Raw genomic sequence first — 10,509 nt, 5'->3', positions numbered from 1 at the left:
CACATTTTCTCCAATTTTCAGCTAATCAGTTTGGTAATGTATGTGTTAAATAATCTTTGTAAATGCCTGAAAATACAGCTTAATGAATACCCACTCATATGCTTGAACATAAATGATTACAAAGATTCCATATTACTACAGGCAATTAACTTATACTTATTTAAGATTTACTTTTTCATGGCCAGCAGGGATGTATCCCTCCTGGGTTGTGACCAGATGTTTAAACACGAAAACTGTAATTTTAGCTTTTATAGAAAGTATATGCCTCAGTGGTAATGGATTTGACTCTTTCCAGCAAGCATCTCAAATCCTGCAATTTGGTGGTCAGCTTAAGGAAAAAGAAATGCTCTGCAAATGAGTAAAAAACAGTCTGCAGCTCATATCAGTGGATCCTCTGGAGCCAGCTGCATAACTAATGGAATCAGCTGCTGGCCTTTTCACCCACAGTGAGCACATTCTCTCTTAATAAAATAACTGAAATCCCGCAGTCTGACGTAGTTTGGGAAGAAGTGAATTTTGGACTCACTGAAGCACAAGCCTTTCAAGCAGCATGTTTGGTTAGGAGTGAATGAGTCCTGCGTTAGAGCTGGTAATGGAGAGGCAAGATGCCTAGAATCTATTTGCAGCTCTGTCATTGATTCCCAGCAGGCGCACAGATGCATTCAAGTGCTTGAAACTCTTTTTTTTTTTTTTTTTTGGTATCCATCTCCAGCAAGCACTGTTTAATAAACATTTGTTTCTGCACCCTACACCTAATTCTATGTGCTTGGGAATCTAATGCACTTAAAGATGTAGCTCCCAGGACTGTCTCTCTTTCCCTGCCAAAGCTTAATACCACTTAACAAACAACATATGATCTCAAATACTTACAACAAATCTGTTACCCAGATATAACATTTTTTTTTAAAAAATCCATGTAGAATTTTACATCATTGATTGGACTTTTTCAAATGTAAGTGATATATACAACTTTTTAAAAAATAAGTGAATCTTATTTACTATTTTTGCAGTGCCTAGATCGGAGTGAGACCATATCATAGTTACAGGTTTTGAACCTCAAATATTGTTCAGGATGACTGGTTCCACATATTTTCATAGGAAAGGAAGGTTATACATAACCATCATTTCAAAATCACTGTCAGCTATGCCTAGAAAAGCAAGGGCCTGAAGACAGAACTGTAAAGTCCTAAGTACATTAATATCTGTCAAAGAAAAGTTGTATCTTTGAAATGGAAAATTTAGTATCCTTTGTGGCTCCTGTCTGGAATCTAGGGTCTATTCCTCTTGCAGCATGTCTGTTTGAGGGAACAATCTGGTGAGAGAAGGGGGCAATCTCTGCACTTATGGTTACTGTATGATTTACACAGTATGATCATTGCAGCTGACAAGCAATGGATTCCTCTGCACACCTGTATTGCCCCATGTTAAAGACTTAAAAAAATACAGTTCCCAGTTGTCTCTTCATTTCCTGAGTAAAAAATTATAATCTGCAAAGAACGTACAACCCCAACTACTTTTAGCTATAAGATGGCAGATACTAAAACCATTGTTTTAAAATAGCTGTTTCAACCTCTTCATATTGATACAAATTCCTAGTATTTCTGAGAGTGCCTAATATTGGGACACATTATTCTAATTCTTAGCTATTTACATGACAAATCATGTTTTATTGAATTCACGTTTCATCAGGGTCATCCTGTAATTTAAAAGAGCAGCTGACAAATGCTTGAAAGGCTAAGGATGGAGCATTTATGCTTCCTGCAGGAAAGAAAGAAGCAGAAGAGATTTGGGGAGTCAGCTATTCTAGGAAAGCCATTAGGTTCCTGGCAGCTCAACCCCTGCATTATTGCTGTGCTCTGCATGGACCAGGCAACCTTGCCTGAACAGATACTGAGCTCTGGCAGCTCAGCCTCACATGCTGCAGACAGAGACATGGAAACGTCATTTTTTAAATGACAGCAGTATATCAGCTGAAACCTATTTTCCTTTAATAAATTGAAGGGCATTTTGTGTGTTCTCAGACAGCAAGCAGGTGTTTCACACTTTACCTCCCACAACAGTATAACAGCGAACATGCCACCTTAGGCAATCTGTACCCATTCCTCCTCTGCCTCATCCAAAACTCTCCTCTAGGAGTCTGAGTTTACACCTGGGAATGGACAGGCTCATTGGGCTGCTGTTTCCCATTCATTTTCTTCTGAGGGGAGTATGTATTGAGTGGTGGCTGCCAGGGGAGACCAGCCTTGCAGCCCACTGGATGCATGGGCACTGGCTCAGGTGGGGGCAGCTATTGCCCTCTGGACCTGGGGTGAGAGGTGCAAGATGTGTCATAACAGCAGCAATGCTAGTACTCTCTCTCTGCCTGTCTCTCTTTTGAAGCAAGTCAATGTCAGAGTAACTGCTATAAAAGAAATAACTATAAAAGAAATAAAAGAAATAAAAGGTGAGGTGGCTAGATAAATCATACTGGATCATTTAAGGGGTAATATCTTATATTTATAGTGCTTTTTCATAAAAGCAGAAAGCTCTTATAAGTAAGAAAAAAGGGGAAGACACTGGAAAACCCTGAGAAACCTCCTTTAAAGTACTAGGAACAGAAAGTGTTTCAGGCATGCGCACAATAGGGTGTATCATCTGCTGTACATACCACTAAGCTATGCCTCTCAGGGCTGTGAGCAAAGCAAAATCTGCTGTCTCCTGGCTGGTATGTAGTTATTATGTAGAATGTAGTAGCCCAAGGAACAGCCCCAGCTGCTAGCTGTGGGGCTTTGCATGGGCCAGACTGGAGCAGGCTCTCTTGGCAAGAGTTCTTATACCAACCTGGGCTTTCTGCTGCCACAGGCAGCAGGATGTTATGGTTATATATGAATGTGACCCTCCTAATATACTGTCAGCAGGGAAGGCCACTATTAGGGTTCAGATGGTTAATTTACCTTGGAGATCTGGCTATCAGGTGCAAAGCCCTGTCTGAAGTATTTCTGATTGAGCACATTGATCCATATTGGCTATGATGATAAAGGGAAACCTCCTCCCCTTCCTTGTCTTCTCAACCTTCTCTCTCTCTCCTCAAGGAAAACAAGCATACCTAAAGATCAAGAATTCTCCAAAGGTTTTCATGGTAGTGTCTAGAAGGCTTAATTCAAAGAAACATATAAGTCAAATGAGACCTGGGATAACACAGAATGAGAGAACAAAGTAAACACAGCCACAGAACAGGTCACGCTCCCCTCCACTTTTTATCTTCCTGGTTGAGGAAAGGCACTTCAGGTTGGCTTTAATCTCTTTGGGATTGCTGTTTATGGTCAGCTGTGGATCTAGGTTTTGAAGGAAGAGTTAGCAGCTTTGTGATGCATGCATGGAAATGTCTACTTCTGACCTAGAATTTATCAAAGGAGCAAAGCAATAATGGCAGTAAAAGAATTGTTGGAGTTGCTCTGCTTAGTAATGCAGAGATGCTCTCTGCAGTGGTGATGGATGCAATTGCTAAGTACAAGTAGAATAGCCAAGAGGGGAAAAAACAGTCAGTATCACTTCTTTACCTTCTTGATAGCGTTAACAAATCTACAGACCACAAAAATAAGACATTTACTAGTGACATTCTTACAAGTGCACACACATACACACATAAGACACTATGTAAAACAAGGGACATGATCTCTCCAAATATTTTTGGTACTTAACATGTTTTCTGTGGAGAGTAAGCCTTATTCTTCAGAGCCCCTTACCGAGCCTGGATAAAATTGATTAAACTTTAGCAATATAACTCTGCTAGTTTTAAAAAGTGTTCACTTATTTATACAATTATTTATTTTCCACTAGAGTGATGAACAACAAGAACATACAAGCAATTTTGAAGCTGTTATTTTAATTTTGATTGATGACAGATATTTGATTTGTGACTTTGAATACCTTTGACCACATGACTACCTCTTTTTTTAAGAACTAAAAGTATAAGCAACATGAATATTTTTATGGGGCCATGGTGTATTCTGCTAGAAAAGGGATCGGGGAAAAACAATTGAATCAGGGAAAAACAATTGAATGCAATGAAATCAGCCTGGTAAAAATAAATATTTTCTTTATGTGACATAGAATTAAGAAACTGCTGAAATTAAAAAATTAAATCAGTCTCTGGTGTATAGCTGAGCCCCTTAGCAGCAAATGCTGCTGGATGCAATTGCTAAGGGTAATTAGAATTGCTGAGAGTGTTTTGAAAGCATTGTAGGATTTATACTTTTACTTTTATTTTTTTAAACTTACACGATGTCAGGAAGACTTGTCTGTTGCATACAGTCCTGTATATCTATTTATGAAGATCTCAGACCTCTCAAAGCTTCTGAACATGTCGGTATTAGGATGTTGAAATTAGATAGACTCAGGTCACATCCAGTATGGCTTTTACTCTTTTGGAAGAAAAATGAGAAAATTAAAACTGACTAAATGAACTTACCCAAAAGAAGGCACCTCACTGAAAGAAACAGAGAGGTGAAAGAAAAATGAAGGCATGAGGATGGATGAGCAAGCAAAATTTGAAGAACCCATCACAAGAGCTAAAACAGAGGCATCTGAATAGGGAGGATGATAATACAGAAGGTATCTGCAGGCTAGGGCCTGCCTTAGTTGCAGGTACAGATGACCCATATGTTAAGTACAAGTCTGAAAACTTTTAATTGTGTGTTTCCAGATCCTGAACACACATGATCAACCCAGGCAATCTATGATCAACCCATGACAACAATAGAATTAAACCAAAATCTATTTGTAAAGTTTCTTAAACAAAAAGGAAGGAAAGTCACGTTTGAATTTAAACATAGTGGGTTGTTGCCACTCTGAATTTAGAAGTGAACAGCAGCTTATTCACACCATGAAAATCATCAAACCATTGCCAGTGCTGGGACTTGGTTGAAGATAAAAGATGCTATATATGAAGAGGATTACCTAAGACTGCTGACCTACCTTTGAAGCTACAAGTTAGTTTTGTCTGACATGTGAAAACCTCAACTGTCAAGTAACATTAAATAGCTGTGTGCTTATGTGGTAGTTTCTTGTCATGAAATCATTAGTAATTAAACATTACATGCTTTGATCAGCTGATGCTTTCTGATGTACATAGTTTATTCCTTTATCATTTCCAGTGACAACATGGACAAATACAATTAGTATCCATACCAATGTCCAGTATGATTAACAGGCAATTCAAATACAGTTTCAATAACCATTTTTATCATTAGACTAAATATGTACCTGAGATCTGTGAAGAAATACTTTGTTGCGGGGCTCTAGATTTCCTTCCTCTGAGCTGCAGTCTGATGGCTTTTTATTTGATATTTTGAAACATGAGAGTTAGCTGTTTCCCTGTGATTTTTCTGAAAGAGTTTCTCTTGGTTTCCTACATGTTTTTAAGAGTAATTATAAACTTCCCCTACATCACTAGGTATTCTCTTATACTTTTTTTTTTTTCCTTTTTTTTTTCTCTAGAAAAAAGTGATATTTACAATCCATTTCCTTTTCATGACTGTCGTGATTTCCATTTGGGATGAAAGTGTAGTACTTTGCTTTCTATGGTGTCATTATGAGTTTTATTTGGAATATGCATCATTCTCTCTCTGTAATCCACTGAAATGTCTTGATTGTTTAAACACTCAGGACTGATAGCTTCAATGAGCAATCCCATTCATCAACATCTCTAGTCACACCTACTACTTCCTGGCTTTGAGAATATTTGCCAAACACATATTTGCCAAAATGTGTTAAGCAAAAAAAGTCCTGTTGCCTTAGTAAAAGATGGTTCTTCTCAACAAAGATCTTTTTGCCTGTAAGACACTCTCCTATTTTGTCATTGCCCTATAACAGCTCCATCAGAATGGCACTGTTCCACAAGGCTGGGCCAGCATTTGGGAGTACGTGTTTTTGCTGCTGCTTGGCAAGGCTGGGTCAGCAGCTAAGAGCCCAGTCCAAGAAGCTGTACTGTCACATGGGTGGGGCACTGTATCACAATGAGAAGCTTTGCTTAATGAACTATACCCACTCATGTCCCACATCATGTTAGTGCAGTGTGGGAGTCTCAGAGCTGATCTGGTTCGTCTCTGGCTACTGTGCCTCATGGTCTGACGTGTTCACCTGGGTGCAGCAGAACATGAACACACCTCTAGCCTGTGCTTCTCTACTCTGGGTTGCTCAGGAAGTGAAGTCTGGGCAAAGTTTTCTGCCTATCCAGTTTTTCAATAACCTTTGAATCCATTTGTCTATTTTCAAGTAACATAAATAAAGTTCTCAAAGACATCAAGATTCTAAGCATTTTCTGGAGCAAACACCTAAAACAGTCTGTATAGAGACACTTGTATTACTACCAGTGAAGGAGGCCCCTAGTATCAGTGAAAGTTGAACTCAGACATAAAATTTGCATAGGTGTAGAGGAAGATGATAAAGCTTAAAGGTGTGAGTTCAGTGTCAGGAAGGACTGTTTTGTTCTTTAGAAAAAAAAATAAAAAAATCTCTTCTTTTACATTTCTTTAAGGCAAGGATTCTTTCACCTTTTAGCAGAATCTCTTTAGGATCTTCACTTTTTAGGGGGAAAATTACAAAGTACAATTTTCCCATCCTGCAGCATATATACAATATTGCAGGGCAGCACCATGCTAAAGCAGAATTGTCAACTCCTTTACACTCGTAATGCATTCAGCTAGTTCAGCAGAGCTTATTGCAGACAGATTTTGTTGGAAAATGCATTTACATTATGCAGTATTGTATACTGAAACTATCAGATCCATGCAAATTCAGTAATCATGCTATGTGAAGCATCCTGTTTTCCTCGGTAGCCAGAGGAAATAAATGTATTAATTAAACCTTTATCCACATCCAAACTTTATTTTTGAATGATGATGAGCAGCGTGAAACTGTTGTGGCTTAACCCGGCCGGCAGCTAAACACCACACAGCCATTCACTCACTCTCCTCTCCCCCCCCCTGGGATGGGGGAGAGAAATGGGAAAGGGAAGCCTGTGAGTTGAGATAAAGACAGTTTATTAAGGCAATAAAATAAAATAATAATAATAATAATAATAATAATAATAAGAAGAAGAAGAAGAAGAAGAAGAAGAAGAAGAAGAAGAAGAATGTGTATGAAACAAGTGATGCACAATGCAATTGCTCACCACCCACTGACCAATGCCCAGCCTAACCCCGAGCAGTCTGGGCCCCCCCTCCCCGGCTAGCCACTCCTATATATTGTTTAGTATGACATCAGATGGTATGGAATACCTCTTCGGCTAGTTTGGGTCAGCTGTTCTGGGTCTGTCCCATCCCAACTCCTGCTGTATCTCCAGCCTGCCCGTTGGCAGGACAGAGTGAGTAGCTGAAACATCCTTGGCTTGGTGTAAGCACTGCTCTGCAATAATTAAAACATCAGCATGTTATCAGCACTCTTCTCATCCTAAGCCAAAACATAGCACCCTACCAGCCACTAGGAAGAAAATTAACTCTGTCCTAACTGAAACCAGGACAGAAACCTATTGCCCAACCTAAATAATGAACTATGAAGCAAATGAAGAAAGTCTGCTGGAGCCCTCTTAGATAAGTGCTAATGTATGTGTCATGTTATTCTTCTATATTTCCATAATGCTTACTTATTTTTCCTTTGTTCCCATTATTTTAAGATTTTTCCTTGATAAACTAGGTGCTTCCAGCCAGCCAGAAAAAGAATTAAGCCATTCGAACTGCTTGCATGATGTTTTATGTTTTCCTGTTATTCCACTAAAAGAAAATTGAAATATACCTTAACATTAGGCATGACTATAGTAGATCAGGTTAGCTAAAATTCCCACCCTGATGGTGACTTCTTCAGCAATGGCTGAAGAGTTGATGTGAAGCAGTTGTACTTGTCTGTAAAGCAGAAAGCCTGAAAACTAAAGTGAAAGATTTTTGAAGATAGGATAATTCAAAAGTTAATGTCTACCTTACTGGTTAGTCCTTCTGAGCCCACTTGAAATTGTAGTATCTTTGAGAGAAAAAGTTTCTCCATTAGCTTCACCGATAGTGTGGAGTGATAGGAGGGATGGATGGATGGATGACCTGAAATACATTGCCTAGCTCCAGGTTTGAGACTTTCTGAATTGAATGTTCCAACAAAGTGAAGAGAAAGTACACATTGTAGAGTATGGTGGATCTCTGAAACCTTTGTTTCCAGGCTAGGCCACAATCGATTATTTTTTTTCCATCTAGAAAATAAGACAATTTTTAAGGAGTATTTTAAATCATTACAGGATTCCTGTCTCCAAACGTTTGATATTTGTGGGACTTAAATGTGTTCAACTTTATTTTGATAAAGTTTTGAGAGATTTGTGTTTTTTTTTTTTTTTTGTTTTGAATGGATTAGTCATTTCTTTGAGGCTAACAATCTAGGTCATCTTTTTGACTGTCAGTTAAAACTGTCAGCTAGAGATACACCAAAAAGCTGCCAAAGTTTGCATGCACTTTTAAATAGGACCTGATTATCCACTAAACCTCTTATGGAAATGGAGGCTATTCTATTTATGTAACACACATAAACTAGCATGAAGTAGTTCATGTTTTGTTTACCTATTTTTATTTTCCTCAAATCTGTCCTGTTTGTATAGTGGTTCTACTTGCAGTATAGAGTAAAGTGAAGTTTACTTTAAACTTCAGGTTCTTTATACAGAGATCATTCCCTCACATATCTGTTTTATTGAAATAAAGTTGCAGGTAACATTAAGAGATTAGATGTAAATAGGAGAAAATTTAATTGTAAATAGGAAAGCTATAAAATTCTAAATTGTACACGCCTGGAGTACACATGTACCATGTACACACACATGGTGTAGGACTGATAATAGAAAAGAGATAAGAGAAAAAATATGAAGTCAATATAAGATAAACAGATAAGCAGGTAAGACGGGAGGTAAGCAGGAAGGACTGGAGAATTGATGTATTTTAAGAAGAAATCTCAAGGGACATAAAAATTGTAAAGTACCTTCAAGTAACACCTCCAAATGAAGTCACTACCTACAGTTCATTGAACATTACACAATGGAATCAGATGATCATAAAGAATATCTTATTCCTGCATAGATTTCTAAATCTTTGTTGGTCATTTTCCATTTCAGAATATTCTATTCTATGAAAATCAAATTTATTCAGAAACAGTAAACAGTAACAGGGGGAAGATTAATTAATGTAATTGATGTTTAAATGTTATTTATATACAACACAATCACAAAACAGACTTCAATGGAACAGTTATTTTATATTAAATACTAATTGATTACTAACACGTGGAAATTGAAAATCAATTACCATGAGTTTTGTATGTAGCCCTTTATTTCTTAATCTCAGCAGATCAATTTTTAATAATTTGTTATTAACTAATATAGATAAATATCTTCTTGAATATAAAATAAATTGATATTTGAGGACTATCAATCATTTAATTTCTTTATTTCAAACAGGATTCTTCTAGAACCATGCCTGTTTCATTTCCTCCTTCTTCCCATATTTATGCCTCGAGTTAGCAATGACTATAAAGTGAGTAGAAAGTAATAAGAATCTTCTTGTTCTTTAGCAGGTAGTAAAACCCTTTCTCCTTCTTCAGATGCACAGAATGCTTGTGATTAAATAACAAATTCAATAAAACAAAGCATATTGACTGCTTAAGGGAGGATTTTTTTTTTTTTCCAAACTAATGGTGCTAAGAGCTGTAGGAGGCTGTTCAAAGTAAAGCTCCTTCTTCAGAAAGCTGTCATTAGCAAAAATGATCTGGATATCGAGCACAACTTAGTTATGGGGAAAACAACAACAACAAACAGGATTTTATTGTTACTGATTATGCCTGCAGAACAATTCTGGTGGAAGGCAACTGTTCTAGATATTACCAAAAGTTAGGTATTTCTTACAATACATGACCTATCTGCCTATTTGCAGCCAAGTGTTGAAATTATGCATGGAAGTAAAGTTTTGAAGGAATTTTATGCACATTACAACATGGTGTTCACAAATGTGAAAACCTTTCCTATAAAGTAGAAATTATTAATGTGATCAGACAATCATTGAATGGCTCAGGTTGGAAGAGACCTTAAAGATCATCTAGTTCTAACCCCTCTGCCATAGGCAAAGACACCACGCACTAGATCAAGTTGCTCAGGGCCTCATCTAACATGGTCTTGAACACCTCCATGGGGCATTCACAGCCTCTCTGGGCAAAATGTTCCAGTAATATGTATATATTACTTATTTGCATATAATTAATATTAAATGAATGTTAATATAACAAAAATTATAACTTTTTCACTATATCTAAGAACTACAGCATTATCCTCATTATTGTAGCAATGAAGTAGAAAATACATGTTTTGACACTTTTACCCCAAAATATAATAAAATTTGACAGATTCTTGTGGCATGTTTACATTTTAATGTAACTGTCATTTTTTTCAGAGGCTGTCTGTCCCACCAGCACTATTTTACCTGGCTTAGAATTACTTTCTGTTTAACTGAG

The sequence above is a fragment of the Anas acuta genome, chromosome 3 (genome assembly GCF_963932015.1).
Source record: "Anas acuta chromosome 3, bAnaAcu1.1, whole genome shotgun sequence".
NCBI classification, from domain to species: Eukaryota; Metazoa; Chordata; class Aves; order Anseriformes; family Anatidae; genus Anas; species Anas acuta.
Note: the sequence above shows the minus strand (reverse complement) of the source record.